The sequence below is a fragment of the Podarcis cretensis genome, assembly GCF_951804945.1.
Source record: "Podarcis cretensis genome assembly, chromosome: 1".
NCBI classification, from domain to species: domain Eukaryota; kingdom Metazoa; phylum Chordata; class Lepidosauria; order Squamata; family Lacertidae; genus Podarcis; species Podarcis cretensis.
In genome coordinates, this window is record NC_137170.1 from 47776056 (window position 1) to 47792534 (window position 16479).

Below are 16479 nucleotides of genomic sequence, written 5' to 3' on the forward strand. Positions count from 1 at the left end.
AGCAAAAAAGGTTGGTGTCCGCAGTCTTAAATTTCCTTTCTTATTACTTGGGCCAAAAGGCTCTATTTAATTTCCAAATCAATGCCTTAGGGTCCGTAACTTTAATTGTGCAGTTTCTTTAAAAGTGAAAGTAATCCAACTCGCTGTCTCCCATTGTCTCCCCGACACTCACAGCCGATTCTCCAACAGACTGTTTTCATATGCTTCTCAGCAAATCCTTTCCCCCTCTTAATTGTAACTTAGTTTTAATCTTTGTGAGAAGCCTTTCCAATAAAAACCATCTAGTATGTCCGTAAAACTTCCCGCTTGTCGTAACTTACAGTTTTTTCCACTCCGCGAATTCCTCTTGTGTCTAAATAAAATTCCCGGCAAGGCTGACCTCCTTTTTTCCACCTTACCGCCACGAATTAGTTCAAATCCAACTTTTAGATTTAAATTTTTAGGTTCCAATTCGTTTTCTTTTTGTTTGAAAACAGATCGCTTTGTGCGCAAGCTAGGGGCTTCGCTATAGAGAGATAGAAATGGCTTCCCACTGCCGATGTCTCAACCCCGCCACACTCGTCGCCTCCAAAAAGGAGGCTACTTGGTGGCCGGAGGAGAATTTAAATGGCAGTGCCAGGACCCCTGCCTCTTGGATTCCCTTCCAAGAGTATTTGGGGGGCTGCGGCGCCCTTGCAAACCCCCCTTTTCTCTCCCAATAGCTGGATACTCTCGCAAGCAAGAGATCCCACTTGCTTTCACTTCGCGATCCACCGGAAGTCATCGAATTATGAGTAATTTTCTTCAATTTTCAATTGTAACTATATATATAAAAAATTTCATTTCTTAGTCCAAAAACCCCAAAACCACTTGGGTTCATTAAGAACAGTAGAAAGACTTTTTACCAACTGTTTTTAGTAAGTACTAAGTAAATAACTAGGGACGCAGGTGGCGCTGTGGGTTAAAGCCTCAGCGCCTAGGGCTTGCCGATCGAAAGGTCGGCGGTTCGAATCCCTGCGGCGGGGTGCGCTCCCACTGCTCGGTCCCAGCGCCTGCCAACCTAGCAGTTCGAAAGCACCTCCGGGTGCAAGTAGATAAATAGGGACCGCTTACCAGCGGGAAGGTAAACGGCGTTTCCGTGTGCGGCTCTGGCTCACCAGAGCAGCTTTGTCACGCTGGCCACGTGACCCGGAAGTGTCTCCGGACAGCGCTGGCCCCTGGCCTCTTAAGTGAGATGGGCGCACAACCCCAGAGTCTGTCAAGACTGGCCCGTACGGGCAGGGGTACCTTTACCTTTACCTTAAGTAAATAACTAGTAATAATAGATTATATTTATTCAAACTAAAAATCAAATAAATTTAGGCTGCAATCCTATACAAACATACTTGGGATAAGTTCCCTTGAACCCAAGGAGGCTTACTTCTGGGTAGACATATACACTTTGAATTACTTAACAATTGCCATTATTGCTGAATTATGTACAGGGTGCAGTCTTCTCTCCCAAATACAAAAACTGTTATTAAAAACTATATGGGAGCTTTATATGGTTATTCATTTTTCTCATGTTTGCAGGATGTTTTAAATTGTTTCTCTCTATTAATAAGATAATTGAGTATGTATATGTATGATTCAGTTCATTATTATTATTATTAATGTCATACTGTAACCTACAATGACGAGTGCCTTAGCTTGAAATGCACCGTGATCTGATATTTTCTACTGAAGTCACTTGATACCCATTTTTTTTTTTTAATTATGTGGGTTTAGTCTTCCAGCTCAATTAAACTTTCAAGAAACAACTGGCATACTGGGAGTTGGGATAAAGATGCACTCTGCCCTGCTAAACATTTTAGGCATCCTGGTGAATTGCCCGAAGCCCTAGTGTGTGAAGTTGCAATTATAAGAAGTTAGCAATTTAGGTCAGAAGGAGGGAATGGATTTATTCTGGACTAATTAATCCAGATTTAGTGTGGTTTTTACAAGTGCCTGAAGGGCTCCAAGATAATGCAGAAGGCGGACTGGAAGTGTGAATGGACTGAATTCTAGTTTAAAGCAAGCAGGCTGCAACACATCCCTTCTATTGCTAAAATGATTAGTGGAGTGCTATTTTCTCCAGGCAAGAATGTCACCTCTTAGGAGGCACCACACTGGAGCCAAAAAATGAATGAAGCACAGCTTTTCAAACAGAGTCCCTTATCTAACCGCTAAATCAAGAGTGTAATGCTTAATGAATTGAAGATATCTACAGGCACCCAGCTGGCAACTTTACAAGTCCCTGCTGCAGAAATTCATGCAAGACTGGAACAGAGCAGGTCACAGAGCTCATGAAGCGAGTCTCAAACCCTTTGAGTATATTTCTGGGTAACATTCTGTAACTGCAAAAGAGAATCCAAGGAATCTGCTTTGCATAGGTATGTACAACATACTTTATTAATTATAAATTAGGTAGGGTTCATGAGAACAAAAGAATTCTACCAGTGAATGTGCTGAACATTGGCAGGTTAATATTAGGCAAGCAAATCTTAGTGCCACCTGATTTGCAAACAGTTTAACACCACACTGAAACCCACTATATGCAACATGTTCAGAGCAAAAGAATCTGTACTCCAATATTCTATACTAGGAAGGTCTTTATCCTTGATTTTTATTTTAAAAGAGCATATATTTTAAAAAATATTTCTTCATTAGTGGAAATACTAACAAGAACACAGTTGGATAGGTGGGCTTCATAAGAAAATAAGATTGATTAGGCAGTGGCTGTGAATTCCTATGAGTGGCAGAGAATAACATTACAATAAAGGGGAAGGTGGGAGAGAAACCTTCCATGGCAGTGAAAAGTTGGTGTGTGTACAAAAGCTTCCAATTATTATTCAGACTAAACATATACACCTCAGAGACCTTTTAAAAATGCTCTTTACTATGAACTATAAGTTAGTGCCATAAAGCATCTTGTATACAGCTGAAGAGGATACAATATTTACATTCCCACCTTCAGATACAATTTGAAGAAAATGTTTAGAAGTGCTAACTTAATTGAAAGTAATTGGAAATAGTTACCCAGAGACACAGTAAAAGATGATGTAGTGTAGTCTAGATATAAAAGGGAAGAATTGCCCATGTTCTCCCAACTTGGGGAACTATGGTCTGTTTAAACTAGGGGATGAAAACAAACCAGAATCTGAAAACATGGTTTGCTCTTGTCGGTTGTCAAACACAACACAGGTTAAACAAGCCACAATTCATTAAGTTTGATCATTAAGGGAAACTGTGATCTCAGGCAGTGACCATTTTGCACACGTGCAATTGATGTGTGGGTCCTTTTGGACGTGGTAGAAGGCTGAATGGGGCGGAACATGCTTATGCGCACTCCACCGACGTGTGCGGGGGCCAGGAACGGACCCCCAAGGCAAAGTGGGTGCCACCTGTAAAATAAAATCAAAAGCAGAAGCTTTTGACAAAAAAGAAGAGAGAAGCATATAAGCCCAAGCATTATGCAAACTGGTGTAGGCAGTGTACTAGGGTTCTATGCAAAGTAGTACCAAAGTAACATGTCATTAATATAAGGATTTATACTTGTGCAACAGGACTTCCCCCATCTCCTCCCCTAAACCTGTTCTAGTGGTTCCCCCAAATGTCCAGAGAAGATCTGGGGTCAGATGGGGAAATCCTTGGGCTGACAGGACGTGTTTGTTGGATACTGTCCCAAATCACAAATTCATGAACTCACAGGACATCTTAGGTAAATCATCCTAATTGACAATATGGGGATAATACGAGCTGCTGCGAGGCTTACTGAGATAACGTGTGAATAACTATTTGAAAACTTGAAATGGGCTATATAAATATTTATTGTTATATTAAATATTCCATTTACACAAGCACTGCCACTGTAAGATTCTTTGGAACAGTACAAAAAAACCCCCATGAAGGTGACTTTGTACTAAGCTGAGAAGCTTCAAGGAGGAAGGGGGGGGGAGAGAATCTCTAGTTGCTGTGTCAGCATGGCATAATCAGCTATTAGATATCCCTCAGCGATACTGCTTGATGCTATCACACAGCAGCAGTTCCTTTCAACTCCTTTTAAAGGAATTAACAGAGCACTGCATTACCTATGTTTGTCTAATATCTCAATGACCCAGACAACATTTTACTTTGCTGAAATCAGAGAGTCTCCCTGCTTCTTTCAGTCTTACTCATCTCCGCATTTACTCACTACGCCAGCCGCCAACAGATTCAAAACTAAGCTTAGCATAGGACTTTAATGTATAGGCCAAACGCACCACAGCAGACCAAGCTTGGAATTTCTAAAGACCTTTTCTGAGATCGACTTTTTGGGTCGTATCCAGGCTCAGTAATGCTTATTGTTCAGCAGCGGCAGCCAATGTGGTGGCTGTGAGTGCAGTGGCCCTTGAGGTCTTCCTGTTGGTCCCAATGAAAGCTCTGAGTTCCCTACACACTGCCTTTGGTCACGAGGTGATGAGAATAGTTACTTCTTTTTCCTCTTGAAAAGTACATACTGTTAAAGGAGGAAGTTGGAAGGGTGAAACTTTCCCGCTTAACTATAGGCTTTTCAAGGCTCAAATTAAATCTACCGGATTTGATTTTTACTTAGATCCCTTGGAAAAGCAAATATTGTGCATGTGTGTGCTTTTTCTCCATCTTTCTCTGGCTTATCCAGGTTAGCGGGGGGGGGGGGGTAGAAGTGGCCATGCATGATGGTACCCAAGGCACTAAAGCAAAAAACCCCAAATGTGTCTATGGGTCTAAAACATTCTGTTTTCAGCTTCTCAAGTTCAAATGAGTCAGCTTAAAAGTTTGAGCCTAGGCTAAACTTTATACATGCACCTCAACCTAAAGTTTACCTAATCTTAGGCTATGGAACAAAAGCATCTGAATTGGAACCTAGACTGTGGCATCTTTGTTTCCATTTAAGGTGCAAAAAACAGAATCCTGCTGGCTAAAACCATGTGGTAGTTTGTCCTTTTGAAATATATTTATTTATTACTATACACCACTTGAGTTTAGTCATTTTGTGATATTGCAGCAGAACCTCCCTCCTGTCCATATAATTTAGTTCATTATGGAATGTTATTATACTTGTTGACTTTGCACATCGCATTTTCATTCTAACGTACAACTTAATCCCACCAAATCAATTTGCTGAAAAGGGGGCTTTGATAAGCTTCGAGGCAACAAATTAAACATTTTAAATTTGTTTTTCTCATGCAGATTTGAACCAGGAATAATACTTTTTTTAAAAAAATATTTAAAACATATCATACAAGAACAAAAGAAGTGCCAAACTAAAACCACCCAATGGTCACTGGTATGAGACTTACACACACACAAAAAGAAATGCACAAAGAAGAAGAAAAGTTAGCTTTGCTTCCAGCTATGTTTGTTTTGCTGTAAACACAGTACAGCAGTGAGAAACGAAGCATATGGCAAAACAGTTTCCCATTGCCAGCCTAATTTCACATAAGACAAAGCAAAAACCAGTAAGCAACCAAACTGACCTCCAAAAAATTAAAATTCATTATACAGAAATTATTATTGTGTCAATCTCTATTTATCCAGGATAAAATGAAGAAACAGTCTGCAAAGATATCTGAGGTAATTTTTTACCTTTACTGAGGACCAAAATTACTATCTAAAGGCACCCAATTATATATACTGCATGAAGTCATGATCAGGTATCATTAATTATGGAAAGGCCTCAAGATCTTTCACTAATACACATGATAATATAGGAAAGAACAAGGGTTCATCTCTAAATCTTACATCTTCAAAAGAGGAATGCACTCTACCACAGTTGGCCCTCATTTAGCAAAACTTTTTTTAAAAAAACTTTGAATTCCAATTGCAGCATTCTGAGATTATACACCTGTCTTTTTTTTGGACCAGATAAACTCGTACAGAGATTTCCTTTTGATTGCAACAACAAATACGCTTCACTATCCCACCCCCAACCTGTCAACCCTCTGGTTAAAAACTTGTGCAACTGAATGTCAAAATGCAGTGAGCATGCATGCAGCAATGCCTTCATGTTTCATGGCATATTAAAAATATGCTGTTGAGCATCAAATAAGCATTTGCTGTGCAAGTGTTCCCTTTGCACCTTGCTTTGAAGGTTCAAAGAAAGCTATTATGGCCTACTTCTCTAAAACATTACACACGGCAGTAAACACTGAAAGTTAAAAGGATAGATAAAAGGGATTCAGATGACAGCTTTTCTTAAAAAAAAATAAATGTAGTACTGAACATAGATGTAGAAATAAGAGATTTGTTACCATAGAAATATCAGATAAACTCTGATAACTGTTTGGCAATTATTATTGTTCCAGAAGAGTGCTACTACATTGTTTCACAGCAGTGCAATTGTCATACAGCTCACTGCCAACTGCAGCATTCTGCTGTGTGTGAATGGTGTTACTTTAATCATCCTCAGCATCTCACAATACTAACATTTGGGCTTTAAAAAACCCCAATAATTAAAATGAGAACAACGTTCCTATGTTGTCAATGGTATATTAGAAAAAAAGGACTGGTACAAGTGGTATGTGGGCATGTAATGGCTGATGCAGAAAAAGACTCATACCCAGCAATGTGTCCCTTCTGCTCCCAGCAATAAGCTGTTCCCAGGATAGAGCTAGAAACAAAGGGATCAGCTCCCCATGCAATCTTACCCACTGGGGAAGAAAAAGTGCTTCTTGCTTTTATAGGAACTTGTCCCAGTATACTTGTTACTAGTAAATGTACTTCTGTGTCTACTCCTGAACATGGCTTCAGAGAACTTCTCTTTCATTTTCTCTTTGTAGTTAGAAAAGCCCATCCATAATATTTTCTCCTTTGGGATCGACCAATTCCACACAATTAAATGTGCATCACTGTATCTACCCTTAGGATTTCAATGCAGGTAACAAGTTTGAGCAGGTAATAGGAATGAGCACATTTTACATAAGTTGTGTCAAACAGGGTTGTAGTGAAAGATCACCGGGTTGTTGTTATTTTTAGTTCAATGCCTGCTTTCCAGAAAGAAGACAAATGTCAGTAAATTCCTCCAGATTTCAGCACCTCTGATTGGCACCAAGCTTTTGCATTTCTGTGCTTCAGTGTGCACTACTGATTCAGTCATAACATAAATACAGTATAAAGTTGAAAAGCAAGCAAGCAACCACCTATTTCCTGCAAGCAAGAATTTCCAGTCACACTTACAACGAACTAGGTCCAGCTAATTTCATCAGGGCTACCTTCCAAGTAGGTGTGATCAGCACCACAGCCCAAGACAATTAGTTCTCTGTTTTGCTCAAAGAATGCATAAATGAACAGCCGAACAGCGGTTGGAATAAATGCTAACAAGCTCATGTCCATGATATTATTCTGCAGATTAATAGCCAGCTGGGCTGTACTGAAAGCCCAGAGGGTTATTAATCTACAGGAAGTGTCCAGCAGTCAGCTTAGTGCTATTTTAAGATGTACAGAAAATGTTTAGAAACCATATGCTTCGTTTCCAGCTGCATCCAATGTTCCTGAAGTTGATGAGTATATGTTAAATACGATGAGTGTATTTAGAGACTCGTCAGGTTCTCCCTTTGGCTTACAGGTTACTTTAAGAACATCTGAGAAGGCAAGTGATGTCTAGGAGGGAAGGGCTAGATTTGCAATAGTAAAAACTTGTGGCCCAGATTTAAATAACCAAGCGTGCCAGCAGAAGGACTTCTACTAGCACAGTGGGGCTTTCCTCTCCTCTTCTCCTGCCGATGTCTCCCAAATCTGCTCTGGGGGGTCGAGAGAACAGCACACAGTGGGAGGAGGGGAGGTATTCTTCCATCTGGCAAGCTGAAATGTCTGCACTGATGGAACGTGATACAGAATGTTTCACTCTGTTCTTCCCTCAATTAACTTACTTGCACAGCTCTTTTGACTTAAAAGATCCTTGGAAAAGGAAACGAGAAATTTCTCTGGTTTTTGAAATTCTATTCCTGTTTTTAGAACAACAATTTCAGAAGAAAGTAATTCAACTTTTCAAAAAGTTATGTTATAGTTTCTCAGTTCAGTGTTTATGGGAAACATTTTCTCATAAAAGAAACTGTTGGTTATTCCAGTTCGATTTTTTAATGTATACAGTACTGTTGGTTTTATTGTATTTTGTTGTTTTCTGTTGTGAGACACCTTGAAATAAGTATTTTAAATACGTATTGTCTCAACTGCTTCATTGTAACATGATTCTTAAGTAATAAGTAAAATCTGATAGTTCCTCTATTTCACTATTTAGCAGCTGTACACATCCTTCTCTCAATAACAAAAGCTATATTCAAGCCAAAAGATCCACTAGATTAAGAGTCGTAGAACCTGCCTCCTTTTAATATTAAAAAATCTCTCCAGTCCTTTAATAATTTAGCAATGCCTAGGGAATTGTAAATTTGACTAAAATACAAGCTCATTTTGAAGAAAAAGTTTTTAGAAAGCATATGACAATATACTTAATATCCTTTCACTTGCAAACATATTTCCAGCTGTGTAAAAATGCTACCTTTACTGGAGGCAGAGGGTCTTCTCAGTAGTAGCTGTGGAACGCCCTCCCTTCAGATGTCAAGATGTCAAGAATTACACAACTTTTAGAAGACACCTGAAGGCAGCCCTGTATCGGGAGGTTTTTAATGCTTGATGTTTTTATTATGTTTTCAGATATGCTGTAAGCTGCCTAGAGGGGCTGGGGAATCATCATCATCATCATCATCATCATCATCACTTGTTGGTTATTTTGCAGTACTAGACAAGACCATGAAATAAACACATTCAGTTCCTTTTTATATTCATTTTTTGAATCATTTTAGTATTCTTACATTTTTAAGTTGCAGTCATTCATGTTATTCAAGGGCTGCTCAAATAGATCTAAATAATTCAGGTTTGGGGGCAATACACAGGCAACTCCCCATTTCCACAGGGGTTGAGTTCCACTTCAAAGCGCTCATTGGCAGAGCACGCATAAGCATACCCCACTTCATTACACTCACACCCCCATTTCTCCATCTTTTGGGTCCAAAAGTACTTGCATGTCTGCGGTCATACATCAACTGGACACACCTAAAATGGTCGCCACCAGGGTATATCCACTAATGCAACAAAAAGCTAAACTTTAAAATAATTTAAAAGGCACATGCAATGGTATACATCTCTTCAACCGCATCCTGCTTCTTCTTCCCAAGTTTGCTGTCAGGATTGAAAGGAAGCTCACTGCTAGCCTTAGAGGTAGCCAGAGTCTCCCTCTTCCTTTTCTTGACTGCTGATGCCCCTTAGGCTCATCTTTTAGCAGCCCTGGCCTGGAAGCCATTTTGTTTCACTCATAATGCCCCTGATGAAGAGGGTGAGGGAAATGGGGGCCACCACAAAGAACAGGGTTTGAAATTAGCTTAAGGTCCTGGGTTAAACGGAGATGTTCACTGACAAAACTGTTAACCCCTCTTAAGTTTTGGAAAATAGGCACCCCAGAAGAAGAAGGGGTGGGGTAGAGAAAGAGTGCAAAAGCTAGTTGCCCACTGACCTTAAAAGTTATTTTTCATAGTTACACCCCACCTCTGAGCCTACAGCCCCCAGGGATACTTCAGGGAACAAAGAAATGCAGATGAAATGAAATAACAAGCCTTTATTTCTTACACCAGTCCCAGTCAGCATGGTTAATAGTCAGGAATAATGGGACCATATCTAGAGGCAAAAGATAATCCACTTCTGCTTTCTTCCCCTCCTCTAAAAACACTAAACACTATATTCAGTCTTCCAGCCTTTATTTCAGATACTTTATGCAGTTAACCTGTGCAAACTGGGTTGTATCAAACTGTACCCTTATGCAAACAGGAGTCCTTCCATTCACAGAAATGTGTTGTGTCTTTACCCTAGAAGAGGTCTTTCTTAATAGAAGGAGGTGTGATTCTCTCCGCACCTTCTGTACCACCTTCCACACACTCCTGGAGGGACCCCCCCCCCCAAAAAAAAACACGTGGAGCAGATTTTCAGGGGACAAAAGTGGCTGCTGGGGGAAAGGTGAATTGGAAAAATAACCCCCTTTCCATTACTAGAGGTGTGAGCAGGATCTGAAGTCTTTTGTTTCATGGAACAGTAAAACTGCATTCCACCCATTGGTGTTAACCTAATAGATCCATGTGACAACTTTAAAACATATTAAAAATTGCTATTAAAGCCATTCAAAATATCGCAAGCACTTAATTAAAATCTAACAGTGTGCATAGAGAACATGCTTAAACATCTCTCAGTAAAACTGAGTGTAATTCCTAAAATCGGGTATCTGATACTTATACCAACATAGACTACCATGATCTTATTAATCTGGGAACTATGGTATGCTACAGCAATGCAATCATTCACACAAGAAGAAAATTAATTTATGGGACTATGAAAAGAATGCAAGCTTTTCAATCATTTCACTGTACTGCTTCCAAAAATGCAAGCAGCCAAAGGGGTGGGGGCAACCCTGAAGTGTCGTTTTTTCACAGAGCTCAGTCAGCATATGAAGCATATACAAAGGAAAGCCTTTGCATTGTGCATTTCTGTAAGCATTCAGCACATTTTTGCTTTAGTTTTATAGAAGAGCCATCACATACATAAAAAACCCAGTCCTGGCTTACCATCTTCCTCAGTACACAGAGAATGGTTTATAGAAAGGCTGAGATTCCTGAAATCAGGCAATGCCTGAAAGAAGGAATTGGGGGTGCAGGGTAGTGATCGAGGTGCCACTACCACAATAAGTGTAAGGTAAGCAAGCGATGGGGCCATTTCACCAGGACTGATCTCACCCCATTACCACCCCCTAGCTGGGGCTGGGCAAGGTCAGGTTTTCAACATCACAATGTTATCACCAGCCCAGTATCGTGATTTGGCGATAAATTCCAATGGCCAAATGGGTTTCATATTTTGGAAATACGGATTTCTATCTCATTGGGCACCAATCCTGGCAAAACTTTTCACATCAATTAATTCAACTGGAATAATGTCAAATTGTTGGACATCTAGCATTATAGTTCCAATTTATAAGAGAGGTGATCAAGAAGACCCTTAGAACTACCAGCCAATAAACCTCCCTGATGTCCCTGCTAATATATTTGCACAGCATATATACCGATCTACTAGACAAATCAGAACAGTGGGTAGAAGAACATCAGGTTTTGTCCCCATTACAGGCAGGTTTTGTAAAGGGTATAGCACAATACATCAGTGCATTGTCTTGAAGTACCTTATACAAAAGTATGTAAACAGCCCTTTAAAAAAGTTACGTTACATTCATTGCACTTTCATCTTTGTTTGACTCAATAGACTGGCAACACTTATGGAAGAAACCAGATGCCATTTCAGTTGATAAAACACCTGCTGTATCTTGTGAAACAACTTTATACCAATACTGACATTAAAAGTAGAGTTGGCAGGACAGGTTTGCTATCTGATTCAATCCCAACAGTAAAGGTAGTTAAACAGGGCTACATCTTGGCACCACTTCTATTTAATCTTTACATAAAGAACATAGGCCAGGAGCTTGCCTCCTCATCTGATGTTTTCCCTCCTGCAGTTGGGAAAGAGAAGATCCCAGTCTTGCTATATGCAGATGACAAGACACTCATCTAATTGGTATGAGAAGGTTACACATCAAATTTAGAAGCTACTGTAAGAGAGGACTTACAGAAAAACAAAGGTGTTTGCCAAAAGGAGTAAACACATATGGACCATGGATGGACATAATATTGAACAATGCCAATCATATAAATATTTAGGGCTTAGTTTTTCTGAAAATACCCTATGCCACACCCACCTAGAAACAATAACACTTTCAGCTACATGCTTATTGGGGCCCATAAAGAAACTGTATCACACAGAGGGCCAATGTTTAGTCGAACCAGCATTTAAAAAAATTGTAGCCAAGATTGTGTCTCACCTTTTATATGGTTCACCAGTCTGGGGTAACCACTGCAGGGAGGAACTTGATGTAATTCAAAATAAGTTTCTGGGTATGATATTGGCAGCGCTACATAGTACACCCGGAGCATTACTAAGAACTGAACTAGATCTTCCTTCTATAAAAGCCCATAGACACAAATCTAAATTTTTGTACTTGGAAAAAATATCATTACAACCAGAACAACACTTACCCAAAAGATTTTTTTTGGGGGATTGCAGAATAGAGAAGGCTGGGTAAAATCCTGTAGAAGTCTGATGCAGAGTTATTTGATCTCTCCAACTTCTGGTTGTAAGATACGAGATATTGTGTTTAGTGAAGATGCAAAAATAGATCTTGAATACATAAAAAATTGTAAATCTGCTATTTGGTATATTAAAATTAAAACAGACCACAAAAGGGCTATGTACTAGCAAGAACTAAACCCCCCCCCCCCCGTTAGACATGCTTTCACCCAGCTCAGCTTCCAGACCATGCCTACTGAATACCTGGCTGGGAGATATACTAGAGAGCGCAAGAGAGCGCCTCTGTATATGTGGATCAGGGTCTATTGAGGATATTGGACATTATATTCTAGATTGCTCATTGTATGATTCACCCAGATCCAAATTTATCTCCCCTTTTCAGACTGCCTCAGAAGGTCAATCAGATGTCTTTAAAATTAAATGGCTGTTGGAAGATGTTGATAAATGCATCAGTTATAGGGTGGCACTATTTGCACTAGCAGCAAGAAATATAAGGGGAACCTTTATGGATAGTGCAAGTGCCAAACCCTAGGGATGATGAACAGAAGGAATGTTTTTTAAAAAACATTCTGGACATTTTATATGTGTCTTGATCTGATGTGTGTAATGTCTTTCACTCTGTAGTTATATGATTTGTGCTTATATTGTATTGTGATGGCCATTGGCTATAAACAATAAAAATCTATTGAAAAATTTGCAGCGTAAGTAGCTTGTATTATTTTCTTTCTGAGCAAACAGCAGTATTTAACACACAACAATGCCCATCATTCATAATGCAGGATGCATTTATAAGCTATAAAACAAGCATGGAGAAGTTTACCATTGATTGAGTCAAGACTTAAAAAAGAATTAAACTCCTGATTTAATTAGTAACTAATCCATATCCCCTCCTTAAACCACAACCCCACATGCATGCACACTACATGAATGTGGTTAATATTTCATAATTTATATTATCCCTATCGAAAAGTTTGCATTAATTAAATTGCATTGAATTGATTTTATGTCAACATTTTTAGAACTAAGATCTATAAACCTGCTGCTACTATTTGACCAAATAGTGACTGAATTAACTTTCGATATTAGTAGGATATGGGAGGTGGCATGGATTTACTAGGACTATATGTGAATTGATTTATTAACATTATTTACCGTATTTTTCGCCCTATAGGACGCACTTTATCCCCTCCAAAAATGAAGGGGAAATCTGGGTGCGTTCTATGGGGCGAATGCAGGCTTTTGCTGAAGCTTGGAGAGCGAGAGGGGTCGGTGCACACGGACCCCTCTCGCTCTCCAGGCTTCAGGAAGACATCCGCAGCCTAGGCAGCCTTGCGGGAGTTCCCGCAGGGCTGTCTAGGCTGCGAATAGCAGCTTGCTTCCCGGAGCGCCGGGCGCGCTGAAAGCAGAGTGCCCGGCGCTTCGGGAACACATCCGCAGCCTAGGCAGCCCTGCGGGAGTTTCCCGCAGGGCTCCCCAGGCTGAGGATAGCAGCCTGCCGCCCGGCGCGGTGAACACCCTGAAACAGAGTGCCCCTCGCGCCGGGCAGACATCCGCAGCGTGGGGAGCTCTGCAGGAGTTTCCCGCAGGGCTCCCCACACTGCGGATAGCAGCCTGCCGCCCGGCGGGCAGGGCGCACTGAAGCAGAGCACCCCGCGCGCTGGGCAGACATTGGCCAGCCCCACAAGCTCGGGAGACAGCAGGGAGGCGCAGCGCCGCCATCCCGCTGTTCCTCGACCTGGTTCGGTTTCCCCGACCTGGTTTTGGGGGGGAAATAAAGGAAAAATTTTTTTCCTTTATTTCCCCCCCAAAAAACTAGGTGCGTCCTATGGGGCGGAGCGTCCTATGGGACGAAAAATACGGTATGTGCGGACTTTCAGGTTACAAATCCTCCCATGGCAGCTTGCAAGTAACATTAAACTATTTTTTAATTAAAAAAAACCCCACAGCAATCAATATTAACATAAAATATCAGGATCATTCACTCAGGGTACTTGTTAGAAGGGCCATGGTAGGGTAAGGGGAAGTGACTAGCTACAGCAGGATCGGACACGATCTTCACCTGCATCCCCCGCCTCTTTTTGTGTATTCAAAATAATGTGTGCTTTTTAAAAATTCTCATTATAACACTTCAGCCACTCTCCTACTATGTGTTCTGGAACATGAACAAGTTTAACAGGGATACTAAAAAGCAATTTCCCACAGTAAAGTCCCCCTCTAGAGACATACATCTACAATACCACCTGGGCCAGTCTGCCACCTCCAGGTCAAAAACTCAGGAATAACTTATCAAGGCTCCATGAATTCCACAGCAGGAATGATGTAAAATTAATCTCTCATGGTAGCAAATCTATTTTGGGGTAACAGCATGAGTCATTACCAGATGCCCAGCAGGTGTTCTTTTGTGAAACCAATTTATAAGATATAAGCTAACAAAGTGGTTTCAGGCAGACATTTCTGAAGACAACTTATCAACACTTCACTGTGGATGTCTATACCGACTGACCAAATCCGTGAAAAATGTGCTCATCACTAATTGTAAAATAGATGCAGTGGTACTTCGGTTTTCGAGCATCTCGGAAGCCGAACGTTTCGGTTTCCGAACGCCGAAAACCCGGAAGTAAATGCTTCCGTTTTCAAATGCACCTTGGAAGTCGAATGGCTTCTGCTGTCTGTACATGTTATTTCCCCCCCCCCCCCCCCAGTTTTCTGCAGACCGTTAGAAAACCGAGGTATCACTGTATTGGGTCTAATACCTGCCTTTAACTTGTAAATAGAAATTTCAAATATCTAAGATTTTTTTATATTAAAAATAAATGCATATGATTACATTCTGGACACTTTTCAAAGAAAAAGTTTATGGAATCAAGTACAGTATCCAAAAATTCCTGCACCTTACACAAACCCCTCCTAGGAACTGCAGGAACACATCCTCTACCCTAAGAAAAATTGCATTTGGAGAAAGGTAGACAGAATGGATGGGATGCAGGTGGCGCTGTGGGTTAAACCACAGAGCCTAGGACTTGCCGATCAGAAGGTTGGATGTTCGAATCCCCGCGACAGGTTGAGCTCCCGTTGCTTGGTCCCTGCTCCTGCCAACCTAGCAGTTCGAAAGCACATCAAAGTGCAAGTAGATAAATAAGTACTGCTCAGGCGGGAAGGTAAACGGCGTTTCCGTGCGCTGCTCTGGTTCGCCAGAAGTGGCTTAGTCATGCTGGCCACATGACCCAGAAGCTGTACGCCGGCTCCCTCAGTCAATAAAGCGAGATGAGCGCAGCAACCCCAGAGTCGGTCACGACTGGACCTAATGGTCAGAGGTTCCTTTACCTTTACCTTAGACAGAATGGATAGTAAATCTTACTAACAGCAATTTTGTAAACAAGCTGTTTTTCCCCTTCCAGTCAATAAGCCCATCAAATTCAGATCTTTTGAAGCCAAACTGGTTGCCCACCTTTTGACTATGCCCTTGTTTCTTTCTGGGAAATAAAACAGCTAGAGAATCGGCAGCAGTGGCAGGGGGGAATTCTGTTCATCAGCTGGCTTAAGACTCCGCCCACCCGCTGCTGCTCCCACCTTCCTTCCTATGACTAAAGGGCCAACAACTCTCTTCCAGTTGACAAAAACATGTCCTGGCTGATTGCCGAAAAGGAAAAATCTTCCACATAAAAAGCAGCAGGAAGACAGGCATCAAATTCCAAAGCATGGCCACAAAGAAAGCTCCCTCCTGCTTCCCCCACAATCTCATCTCTTCACACAATAGGTTGGCCAGATACAAATGAAAGTAGGCTCATCTGATTAAAAACAAAAGCCGGCATGTTGAATTGGGCCAGGAAACAGACTGAAAGGCCATGAAGTTGTCTCTAATGAGGAGTCACATGATCACGGAAGCCAGTTCCAGCCTTTAAGATGCTGTATTCTGGCCCAGCTGAATTTTCCAAACAGTTTTCAAAGGTAGTCCCACCTAGAAAACATTCTAACTTCCAAATAAAGTTCTGTTTGTCAGCTATCAGGCAAGCTTGATTAAAAAAAAAATACATTCTGAATATTTCTGAATTAGACAATCTCAAAAATATCTAAAGTACATATAGTAGTACTTTGGTATTGGGAGTTTTCACTTTCCCTGCAAGGATCTATTGTCATAGTGGGCAAGATGCTAGGACCAAGAGCTTTGGCACAGTCAGAGAGAATATAGCCTGCATCTTCACCCATCCCACTAAATTTAAATTTTGTGACCAAAATTTCATCCTTCATGAATAAGGCTGCATGGCTGATATTCATGAGAGAGCTCTTCTCTGC

General features: G+C 40.9%; 1 protein-coding gene and 1 long non-coding RNA gene across 8 annotated transcripts in view; one reads left to right on the plus strand and one right to left on the minus strand.

Moving 5' to 3' along the window:
• LOC307224097 overlaps nt 1-6877 on the plus strand; it is a 58144-nt gene extending 51267 nt beyond the window's left edge. The window contains exon 3 of the long non-coding RNA XR_013842423.1: nt 6798-6877. This is a non-coding gene — a long non-coding RNA (uncharacterized lncRNA). The remainder of the gene's footprint in view (nt 1-6797) is intronic.
• The window catches only part of SIPA1L1 (signal induced proliferation associated 1 like 1), a 163683-nt gene that overhangs the window by 83439 nt on the left and 63765 nt on the right, over nt 1-16479 (minus strand). The gene's annotated exons all lie outside the window — the stretch shown is intronic.